We start from the raw sequence: 11,889 nt of genomic DNA on the forward strand, positions 1-11,889 counted from the left end.
GGATGTCAAAGACACAGACTCCTTTAACGATATGATCACCAAAGGTATAAAATGTGAAAGGGCACTCATCAAGAAAGGACTCATCAAAATCTTTAATGAACCAAAAGATGGTCCTCGCCCGCGATTCAATAGTGATAAACCAAACTTCTGGAACAAGAATAAGAATATCGTCAACGATGGGGTTGTGGATGCTCGAACTATCCAAAATGCACAACCTGTGGTTCGGTTTGCAGGACAAAATCCTCCACCTCAAAATAACACAAATGTTCCTCCTAATCAAGGTCGCATCACATCTCAGGATGAACCAAGACCTCGTCCACAAAAACAAAAACGTACATACACTCCCTTAGGGGAACCCATTGAAACAGTGTTGCGACAACTCCTTTCTCAGAATTTGATCACTCTACCTAAGCTATCCAACTATGAGCCTCAGGTCAAACCAGCATGGTGGAGAGATACTGAACATTGTGAGTTCCATCAAGGACGAGGACACAAGACAAGTAATTGTCCTCGATTGAAAGATCTCATTCAAGATCTTATTGATCGAGGAGAAATTGAGATTGAAGGACATGATCCAAAAATGACAAATAATGATCATTTAATGTTTAAGAATCCACTTCCATCACAAGATCAAAGGGGTCCTTCCACTTCCAGACGAGGTCCTGATACCACTGATTATACGCAGGCTGCGTATAATTACACTGTCAATCACCTGTATGATGCCAGCGAACAAATTGCAACTATCACCTTCAAAAATCCCACCTCAAATTGCAATGTTGTTACACGTCGTGGCAAGGTCACCATCAAGGCAGCTCCACAAGGCACCACCTCCATCCCAAAGCAGTACAATCTTGTGGAACAATTAGACAAAACCCCTGCACTTATATCCATCTTGGAGCTTTTGCGTCTGTCACCCTCTCATAAAACAATCTTGGATCAAGCACTCCAAGAGGCGTCAGTCCCTGCAAACCTGAACACGGACCAATTTCAAGCCATGGTTGGAAGTCTAAAGTCATCACCTTGTCTCACTTTTTCCGAAAGTGATAACTCTTCCTTCCAGCAACCTCATAACGCCTCACTCCACATTGAAGGCTTTGTCAACCAACACAGAATCAAGCGAGTCTTGATAGATAATGGAGCAGGCCTAAACATTTGCACACTACAGTTGGTCACAGCATTGGGATATGCAATAGAATCAGTGGATCCTCGTAAGAAGATCACCATCAAGGCCTATGATGATGCAGAGCGTTCATCCAAAGGAGCTGTGGTACTACCAATCCGAGTGGGCCCTGTGGTAAAACACATAATTTGTCAAGTTCTGGACCTTCCTCTGCCATATAATCTGTTATTAGGGAGACCTTGGATACATGCCATGCAAGCTGTTCCATCTACCTACCATCAATGTATCAAGTTCCCACATAATGGTGTAGAGATCACAATCCTGGGCGATGCAAATCCCTTTGCATTTTGCCATAATATCAGCCATCAACCAGAGATTACTGTTCCTAATAATAGGGAAGCCATTTCCTCCACATCATATGTAAGTCCCGCCTCTCTTGCCAGTTCAAACACTCCTATACCCAAGCAAGAAAAGCTTAAGATGAAAGTCGCAGAGGAAGGTCCTGGAGAATACAACTTGAGTCAGCTCTTTTGTGTGGGACAAATGCCCATTTCTCCTAGAACACATGGTAAACCCCAGCCGTTACTCCAGCAACCACTGATCACGCCCGCATGTGCTTTGACGCCTTTCATTCTTGGAAAGAGTCAAGAGGAAGAAACACAAGATGAGGACCTAGCAGACTGGATCTATAAAGATCCCATCACCACTGACATACCGCGAGTTACACTTCCTACGGAACAATATGGCAAAGGCCTCCTCATTATGCAAAGAATGGGATATGATGGTCAGAGTGCTTTGGGATACTGCAAACAAGGACGACATGAACCTCTGCTACCAGAATTCAAGCCCAAAGGTAATACAGGCCTAGGTTTTGAAAAAGAAGTCCTTCCTAAACTCAGATTCAAAGGAAAACCCACTACACCATTGTGCCCACCTACTGCAAAGAGGACACCTTTCATAATCAAAGCACCATCAAACACTATCCCCACGGCCCCATCGAGGCTCACAACTCCACCACAACCATCTACAATACCAATCATCCCACCAAATGAACCAGTAATACCACCAGCAGTACCATTAGCAGTAGCAACTGCATCAAAACCCGCCACGACATCTATGGCACCAGCAGTTCCTGCAGAAACCACTGAGTCACCATTGCCGATACTTCCAATAACAAATCCTTTAAACCCCATCACGGTTCCTGCAGCATCGATCACCACAAAAGTACATAAACCAATCACACCTGCAGTATTTAACTCCAAAGACGTCCCAGTATGGTATAGCAATCGGATGCTGGAAAGTGATTCAGAGACTGACTCACATGAGTGGGAATTCGATTCAGTGCAACTTAACACTTCAGATGAGGAAGACACATCACCACCTCCACCACGCAAAGATATCCCTGTTTACGGAGAAGCACAGATAAAGACCACTTGGGTACCTGAGCTGGAAACATCTTCCACAGACCCTACGTCTCATCCTACGCCTGATTCTGACAGGGAGAGTACTATCAACGACCTTCACCACACCGTCTTAACCCTCACTGATACATCACCCGCACTTAATCTAATCGATGAAGTAATGCCTATTATACACCCTGAACTCATCGAATGGAACCAACCAAATCCCCCATGTCTTGACCTCTTCCAGAACGATGAGGCTATCATTGACTTTTTAGAATTACGGGATAATCTACCAAGCGGGGATCACAAAGCTGGATTCGCCATTCAACTTAATAGCGCAGCATACTTTGGGGCGGATGCCAAACCCTTCAGCTGCAAAAATATAACAATAAAACATGGATCTTCTAGTGAAAACCACACTGTGGCACTGTTTGATCCAACAAAAGTAAAAAGAAAGAGCATATCCAACGGTGAAAACCTCTCTGAGGCGCCTGAGGATGAAGGGTTTGACATTCTTCCTGCTAGTACACAACAGGAACGATCGACGATTCTCATTGAGGAGACTAAAGAATACAATGTGGGGACTCCTGAAAACCCTCATATCATACATCTGGCATCTCTTCTCACTCCAGAGGAACAACCTCAATTTATAGAGCTCTTCCAGAAGCGTCAGATCAACTTTGCATGGTCATATGCAGACATGCCTGGGCTTGATCCTGATTTAGTCATGCATCATCTCATAGTAGCAAAAGGAGCCAAACCTGTTAAGCAGAAGCTTCGTAAGATGCATCCTCAGATTGCCGTGCTAGTCAAAACCGAACTCAAGAAACTCCTAGATGTTGGTTTCATTAGACCAATTGATTATGCAGAATGGATCTCCAACATTGTACCAGTTGGCAAACCAAAAGGGGGCATCCGCATATGTACTGACTTCAGAGATCTAAATAAGGCATGTCCTAAGGATGACTTCCCTCTTCCAAATATTGACATCATCGTGGATCTAACAGCGGGACATGCCATGCTTTCACTCATGGATGGATTTTCAGGATACAATCAAATAAAGATCGCACCAGAGGACCAACATAAGACAGCCTTCACATGTCCATGGGGCACATACTGCTGGAATGTAATGCCTTTTGGTCTAAAGAATGCAGGAGCAACCTATCAAAGAGCAATGACCACCATCTTCCATGACATGATGCATACTATGATGGAAGATTATGTGGATGATTTACTAGCAAAATCACTTACTAGAGAAGGACATCTTCACATCTTAGATAAAATCTTTGATAGACTGGAACAATACCATGTTCGACTCAACCCAAAGAAATGTGTCTTCGGAGTGACCTCCGGGAAGCTTCTAGGATACATTGTCTCAAGCAAAGGCATTGAGGTCGATCCAGCAAAGGTTAAAGCAATCATGGACATGCCACCTCCAAAGAATATCAGTCAGCTAAGAACACTACAAGGACGGCTTCAATCTATCCGTAGATTCATTGCACAATTGGCTAATAAGTGTCACCCATTCACACACCTGCTACACAAGAACATCCGCTTTCAGTGGGATGACAGATGCCAGCAAGCATTTCAGGCGCTTAAAGACTATCTCATAAATCCACCATTGCTGATGCCACCAGATCCAAGTAGACCGTTGTTACTTTATATCTCAGCGACAAGTACAGCATTAGGTGTATTACTGGCACAACATAATGCAGAAGGAAAAGAGTGTGCTATTTACTACATCTCTCGCACACTGGTTGGCTATGAACTCAATTACACACCTATTGAGCGAGCTTGCCTAGCAGTAATCTTAGCAGCCACTAAACTGAGGCACTATCTATTGACACACAAGGTGCAACTCATTGCAAAAATTGATCCACTCAAGTACTTACTCAGCAAAGCAGCATTGACAGGTCGTTTGGCCAAATGGGTGATGATTCTAAGTGAATTTGACATTGAGTATGTAGATCGTAAAGCTATCAAAGGTCAGGTTATTGCAGATCAGTTAGCCGATGCACCTCTCATAGGTGATCATCCTCTCATTTCCAATTTTCCAGATGAAGAGATATTCGTGATTACAGAAGCACAGTCATGGAAACTATATTTTGATGGTTCATACACTAGGCACGGCTCGGGGGCAGGTATTCTATTTATCACACCTCAAGGTGATAGCATCCCGAAGTCTTACAGGCTCACATTTCCATGCACAAATAACATAGCAGAGTATGAGGCCTTGATCACAGGACTCAGGCTAGCCATACAATGGAAATTAAAAGAACTTCAAGTATATGGCGACTCACAACTGGTCATTCGACAAGCAACTGATGAATATCAGACCAAAGATGATAAACTCATGCCATACAAGCAAATGGTAGACACTCTAAAGACATCATTTACTACTATCACTTTTGAGCAGATACCAAGAGATCAGAATCGAGCTGCTGACGCTATGGCTACCATCGCATCTCTCCTAGATCTTCCACAGAATTCAACACGCTACGAGTTCTTGGTAGAACAGCTTTGGATTCCCGCTTATGATATCCCCGAATCCGAAATGATATGTCGCCTTGTCGGTTCTGAATCCCCATGGTACGGTGAGTTCTACACCTATCTTCGCGATCACACCCTTCCTCCCAACCAATCAAATAACCAACGAAAAACCTTCATTCGCCAAACTGCTCGATATACCATTATTGCCGAAACCCTATACCGACGTAGTCTTGATGGTACTCTCCTTCGGTGTCTGGAACAAGATGAGATAACAAAGGTTCTGGAAGAGGTACATGAAGGAATTTGCGGGACTCACTCGAGTGGTCCATCACTAGCCAAGAAGATCATGCGAGCTGGATACTATTGGCCATCTATGGAAAAGGATTCCTACTACTTTGTCAGAAAATGCAAGAAATGTCAAGTTCACGGTGACCTGATACATGCACCAGCACAGGAACTACAACCAATCACAACACCATGGCCTTTTTGTCAATGGGGCCTTGACCTTGTCGGTAAAATTCACCCATCTTCATCCAACGGCCATAAATTCATTATTACCGCCACCGAATATTTCACCAAGTGGATCGAAGCTGTTCCACTTACCCAAGTCACCGGCAAGCAGATCGCCTCATTCATCCTCAACTACATCATCTGCCGGTATGGTGTACCCATGTCCATCGTCACAGATAACGGTCTTCCTTTCAAAAATCAGGATGTCCGTGAGCTTTGTGAGAAATTTCATATCCAACACCGCTTTTCCACTCCCTATTACCCACAAGGCAATGGTCAGGCCGAAGCATCTAATAAAAACATATTGAGAATCCTAAAGAAGACAGTCAATGATGCCGGTCGCGATTGGCATGTTCAATTGAATCCAGCATTATGGGCATATCGCACTAGCATTCGAACCCCTACAGGTGCAACTCCTTATTCATTAGTCTATGGTGCAGAAGCTATCTTACCTATTGAGGTTGAGATACCATCATTACGAGTTTCCTTGCATAATCTCATCGATGATGAAACCTACAAAGTATCCCGTCTTCAGGACTTAGAGTTACTAGATGAGAAGCGACAAGCTGCATACAATCACCTCAAAGCCTATCAGCAGCGCATGAGCAGAAGCTACAATCACCGAGTTAGACCTCGTACATTTGAGGTAGGCGATCTTGTTCTACGAGAGAATCCTCGCAACCAACCAAACAGAGAACATCAGGGTAAGTTTGAATCAAACTGGTTGGGCCCATATGTTGTCACTGCTGTATTCGGGTCTGGGGCATATCAGTTGGCTACATCAGACGGAGAACCGCTCGCAGATCCAATCAACAGCATGCACCTCAAACGGTTTTATACCTAAGGTATACAGAGCATCAGGCTCCCCTACATATCAAGAAAATATCAAAAACATTCAGAAAATGTCCTGAAGAAAATACAAAAACATTCAAAAAAAAAGTAAAGAAAAATCAAGCATCCAAACGGTGAACAACCACTCCGGTGGCACCTTGGGTAAGTGCGATGGTGAAAACCTGGCAAACAGGCGCCACTCGTAAAGGCAATAGCTCCATTATCTTTCAAAGCTTGTTGCGATCACATTCATGCACACATACATCCATCCATCCCAACCATGGCTTGTTATTTGATCTGCAATTAAGAAAGTACTCCATGCGTCTAGCATTCCACCTTTTCGTAGTCAGGTCTACAAACTGGGGGCAATACCCTTACCCTCGTGATGGAAGTGGATTCTACATTGTCTTATATATCATTACGCTCTTCATTCAGGCAATCATCAGAAAATACCAAAATCTAAAAACATTCAAAAATGTCTCAACACAAAAATACCAAAAACATTCAAAAATGTCTCAACACAAAATCCAAAAAACATTCAAAAATATCTCGCAAAAATACCAAAAACATTCAAAAACAATTTAAAATCCAAAAATATCGGAAAACCCATCAAAAATCACACAAAAACATGGCAACACCTTGTACATATTCATCCGATCAGATGCAAAACAAACATTGACAAACTACTCACACAATGACCATTTACCAATCAAACCACACAATCGACATCAACAAATCCAAACTGTCTTTAAAACAAGGATGCATCCTTCCTTACCAAAACAAAGACAAGATGACATTTTCTTTGACAAGAAAATTATGTTAGGCTATCAAATACTTGGTTGATTTGTGAGTACAATCGTTTGTTTATCTGTATCGGGATCTTTTCAGCATTGTTTTGTTTTGTTTGCGCATCATTTCCGATAAAGTTCTGGGGCATGTACTAATGGTGTCTACGTGGGAAGTTCACTAAGCTACGTGATCTTATGCAAAATGCAGTCATAGATCACTACGGCTTGCTGACTACAGCGTATACCTCGACCATATGAACATGAACCATTACCAAGGATCCATATTCTTTATTCTTTATGTATATATACTGTTTGGTGGCAGGTACAATGCTCATCCTTTGATTCCTCTTCCTCCAAATTGGATAAAGGTTTTATTTTCTTAGTACGGTATGCACTTGTCTCAGGATCTGATCAGCCTAAGATCAAGGAGGACGATCCAAGTCATGCACGAAAGGAGATAATCCTTGTCTGTTCTGCAAGCAATACTCTGGTCGACTTGATCCCTTATATCAAGTCGTTTGTATTAACTTGCTATATAAAATCCATGTAAGGAATACTCAGGTCATCTTGAATCATTATGTCAAGATGCTTGTATTTTCTTACAACATTTTAAAGCTCAATGATGAAAAATAAAGCACTATGGATCATCATTCCATCTCATCTGTATGTATTGCATTTCATTGCATTCCATCCATCCATACATTCATAAATAGCTGCATATCATGCATACATAGTAATGACAATGGATACTCTATTTTCCTCTTCTTCCATAGGAATGTAATAGGTCCTCCATTTCTTCTATTTAACATTGAACCCCCCCCACCCTCCCCATCTCGATAATCACCATCACATACCCTACATCGTGTCCCAATCAACCTAATCAAGCCACGTTCATCACCATCCATCTCTAAATAGGAGGGATTGTGTTTCCTATCCTAAGTCATCCAATAAGTCAAGAAAGTTACTCTATCTGCATAGGTACATCAACTCACACACACCTAGACTATCAACAGATACTCTGATCAAGTATCTTCGGGTCTCAACAGGTAATTGATTATGGTAATCCTAGACTACATCAGGCATTTATCATAATGACCTAGTCTCAACGGGGCTGCTATGATTCACCACAACCATCCATCACACGCACACACTATCAATTGATCAACCAATCAAACACAATCCAACGGACAATTACATCAATTGTCTACGTCTCAACGAGTATTTTGCTTCATATACCTTGACTTCATCGGGCAATTACATCAATTGTCTAAGTCACCATCAGGTCACTTTGATTCACTTACTCAGACTTTATCATGTCCAAGCGACCAACTGACATCAACTGTCACGCTTTGACTTGACCGGGGCAATTAAACCGATTGCACCAGATTGTCCAACCAATTTTGATCAATTGTATAGCATCAATCCAAACCCCACACTACATCTGCTATGTATCTCTTGCATGACCTCAGGGTATTCGTTGGCTTGTTGTTTCTTCATATTCACTCCATTTTCTCCCATTCTTTCATCATTAGTTCTAATTTCTTCTATTCTACCTCCCCTCCACTTTGCATTCTTTTTCGAGAGATCGCCCGATTTTTCAAAACAAAATTTGGCCCATCCCTCGAGGGGGCATACCACCCATTAAATTTACATTTTATGGGGCATTTCTTCACACCTATTTTTCTTTCTTTGAAACGACGCGATAAACCGCACCGTCTCAAAGAGGGGCAAATGTAGTCACATAAATCTGTCCACTTAATTAAATGAATACTTAGTATTTATTTGATTATTTAACCATCAATTAATGAATTAATTAAATTAATATTTAATTAATTCATCTTAACCCTCTTCTCCTATTAATTAAATAAATTATTCAATTTATTTGATTTAATTCACTTAACCAAATTCAGACCATTAATTAAATAAATAAATCATATTTGTTTAATTAAATCTTCTCTCACATTTAAATAAATTAATATTTATTTAAATCCCCCAAAATCCCACCTCTCACATTTAAATAAATTAATATTTATTTAAATCCCCCAAAATCCCACCTCTCACATTTAAATAAATAAATCATTTATTTAAATCACCTTTATCCTCCACCCACTTGTATTTTCCTACAAAGGCAAGTTGCACAACTATTTTAAATAAATTATTTATTTAAAATCCTATTTATCCTCACCCACTTGAAACCTTTAATGGTTTCCCTTAAAGTATTCAAACTTGATGGCTTTAAAGTCTTCAAACTTGATGGCTTCCTTCTATAGTCTTCTTAAGACTTTAATGGTTTTCCTTAAAGTCTTCAAGCCTTTAATGGTTCCCCTCAAAGTCTTCAAGCATTTTAATGCTTTATCTTCCTTTTTCTCATTTAAATAAATTAATATTTATTTGAATATTTATCCAAATACAACTTGCACACATTTATTGAAATAAATGAATTTTTATTTTAATAAAATCCTATTTTCCCTCACCCACCAAATCCACTTGCAAAATCTAATCCCCTTCTAGATTCTTCTAACCCCTTCCTAATTAACTTAATCCATCCCCTAATTATTGTCACATTCCTAAGCAAAATGGAGTCACTTCTCAAAGCCTAAAAGTCTTTGATAACCATTAAAGGCTTTCAACCTTCAACCACTTAATCCCCAAAGTCTCCAATAACCATTAATGGTTACCTCAAACCCTCCCACATGGTTAAAACATTTGTTTTGACTCAACCTCTACCCAACCCAAGGGTCTCATCAAGCCTTTAATGCTTTGACCATGATTATCTCTTAATCATTTGCACAAAGGTTTATCCTTTCATTAACTCCTAATCCAGTGGGTAATCCTAATTTAGGCTTAACCCTTACCTTCTAGATAACCATGAGGTCTCCTCAGGCATTTAATGTCTCCAACCTCTTCTCTCAACCCAATCTTATGTTGATACTTGTCACCATTTCATTGGTGCAAATTGTGCACATGGATCCCCAGCTTTCAAGCTTGACCCTTGATTAAACCTTTCAATCCTGGCCATCCATTGCTCCATTTTTCCTATAAATAGAGCCCATTCCTTCATAATCCAGATCCTGAAAACTTGTAAGCATTTAGACTATAGCCATTTTAGAGAGCATTTAGCATAGCATAACTAAATCTTTTCTTTTGGTTAAAATACATCATTTTAGCATAAAAATAGCTTTTCATTTCATGTTTAGAGCTATTTTATAAATCTCAATCCTCCATAAGCATCCATAGTGCAAAAAGCTGCTGAGAGCTACACTATTTTGGAACTTGGAGAGGAGAGGAACAAGGGAGAAGAAGCTAGGAGCATCTTGATTAGCTATTTCATTCTATGTTTATATGCTTTCTATTTCATGCTTAATATCTCTCTTGATATGCCTGTTTAGGATAATCTTTTGTTGCTAACACTAACGTTTGTTTCTTGTGCTCTTGTGTGTGTTGCCATCAAACAGATTTTCTAATCCTTTTTGCAGAGCATCAGTTGTCGATGAAGATCATTAAATACCTATCATCATAATAACTCTTTATTCTCATAGGGCCACAAAGATTAATATGTACCAAATCTAAAACATTCTCAGAAATACCATTCTTGCTCTTGAAAGAAATAGAGTTCATCTTACCGATTTGACAATCTTTGCATATCACACTATCCAGTTTGACAAGTTGGGTAATCCTTCTACAACACTTGACTTTCTTATCTTAACCAAGTTATGAAAATTAATATGACAACATCTTTTATGCCATAACCAACTGTCTTCCATTTTTGCAACCAGACAATTATTAATATTACTATTCAAATGGAATACGTTACCTCTAGTTTGCTTCCCGGTAGCAATCAATTCACCATTACCTCCAAGTATTCTGCAGACTCATGCTTAAATTCAAGCAAATAACCTTTATCATTGAGATGACCAACACTTAAAATATTATTCTTAAGACCATCAACCCAAAATACATCATCAACATTACTCTTCCCATTTAGAGAGATAGAAACTTTACCTTTCACCATGCAAGGAGAGTTTTTTCCAGATCTAACAACACCTCCATCAAATTCATTAAGGGTTATGAACTTACTTTTGTCTCTGGTCATGTGGTGTGAGCAACCACTATCTTTAATCCACTCATCACTATTCTCCATATGAGATACTAGTGCCTTTTCATCTGACAGTTCCTCCTTCATGACTACAAACACAATTTCTTCATTGTCATCTTCTTCTTCTGACTCCTCATCGATCATACCTTCATCTACTGCAGCATAACAATATTTCTTTCCCTTTCCTTTGAATCTTCTAAACTTTTCTTTCTTATCAGTGTTAGGGCAGTTAGCAGCAATATGACTAATCTTACTACAAGAGTAACAATTCAAAGGTAACTTTCCTTTATACTTACCAGTGCCTCTTGGAAATCTCTTTGCTAACAATGCTTCAAGTTCCATCTCTTGATCTTCATTGTATTTATTTCCTCGGTTACTTCAATGACTTGTCCTGCACTCATGATTTTGACATGTATCTTTTCCTTTTCTAGCAGATGAACCATTAACAGAAGCTTTAAAGGCAGATTCATTATATTTTGTCACACTATTGTCAAAACTATTTAATTCAAAAGTTATAAGCTTACCAATCAATGAATCAACAGTTACCTTATCCTTTGAAATAGATCTAAGTGCTTGGATTGCCGATACTCTTATAGCATATTGAGGTTGAAGAGTTCTGAGCATTTTACTTACTATTGTATCATCTTCTAT

The sequence above is a fragment of the Cryptomeria japonica genome, chromosome 10 (genome assembly GCF_030272615.1).
Source record: "Cryptomeria japonica chromosome 10, Sugi_1.0, whole genome shotgun sequence".
NCBI lineage: Eukaryota > Viridiplantae > Streptophyta > Pinopsida > Cupressales > Cupressaceae > Cryptomeria > Cryptomeria japonica.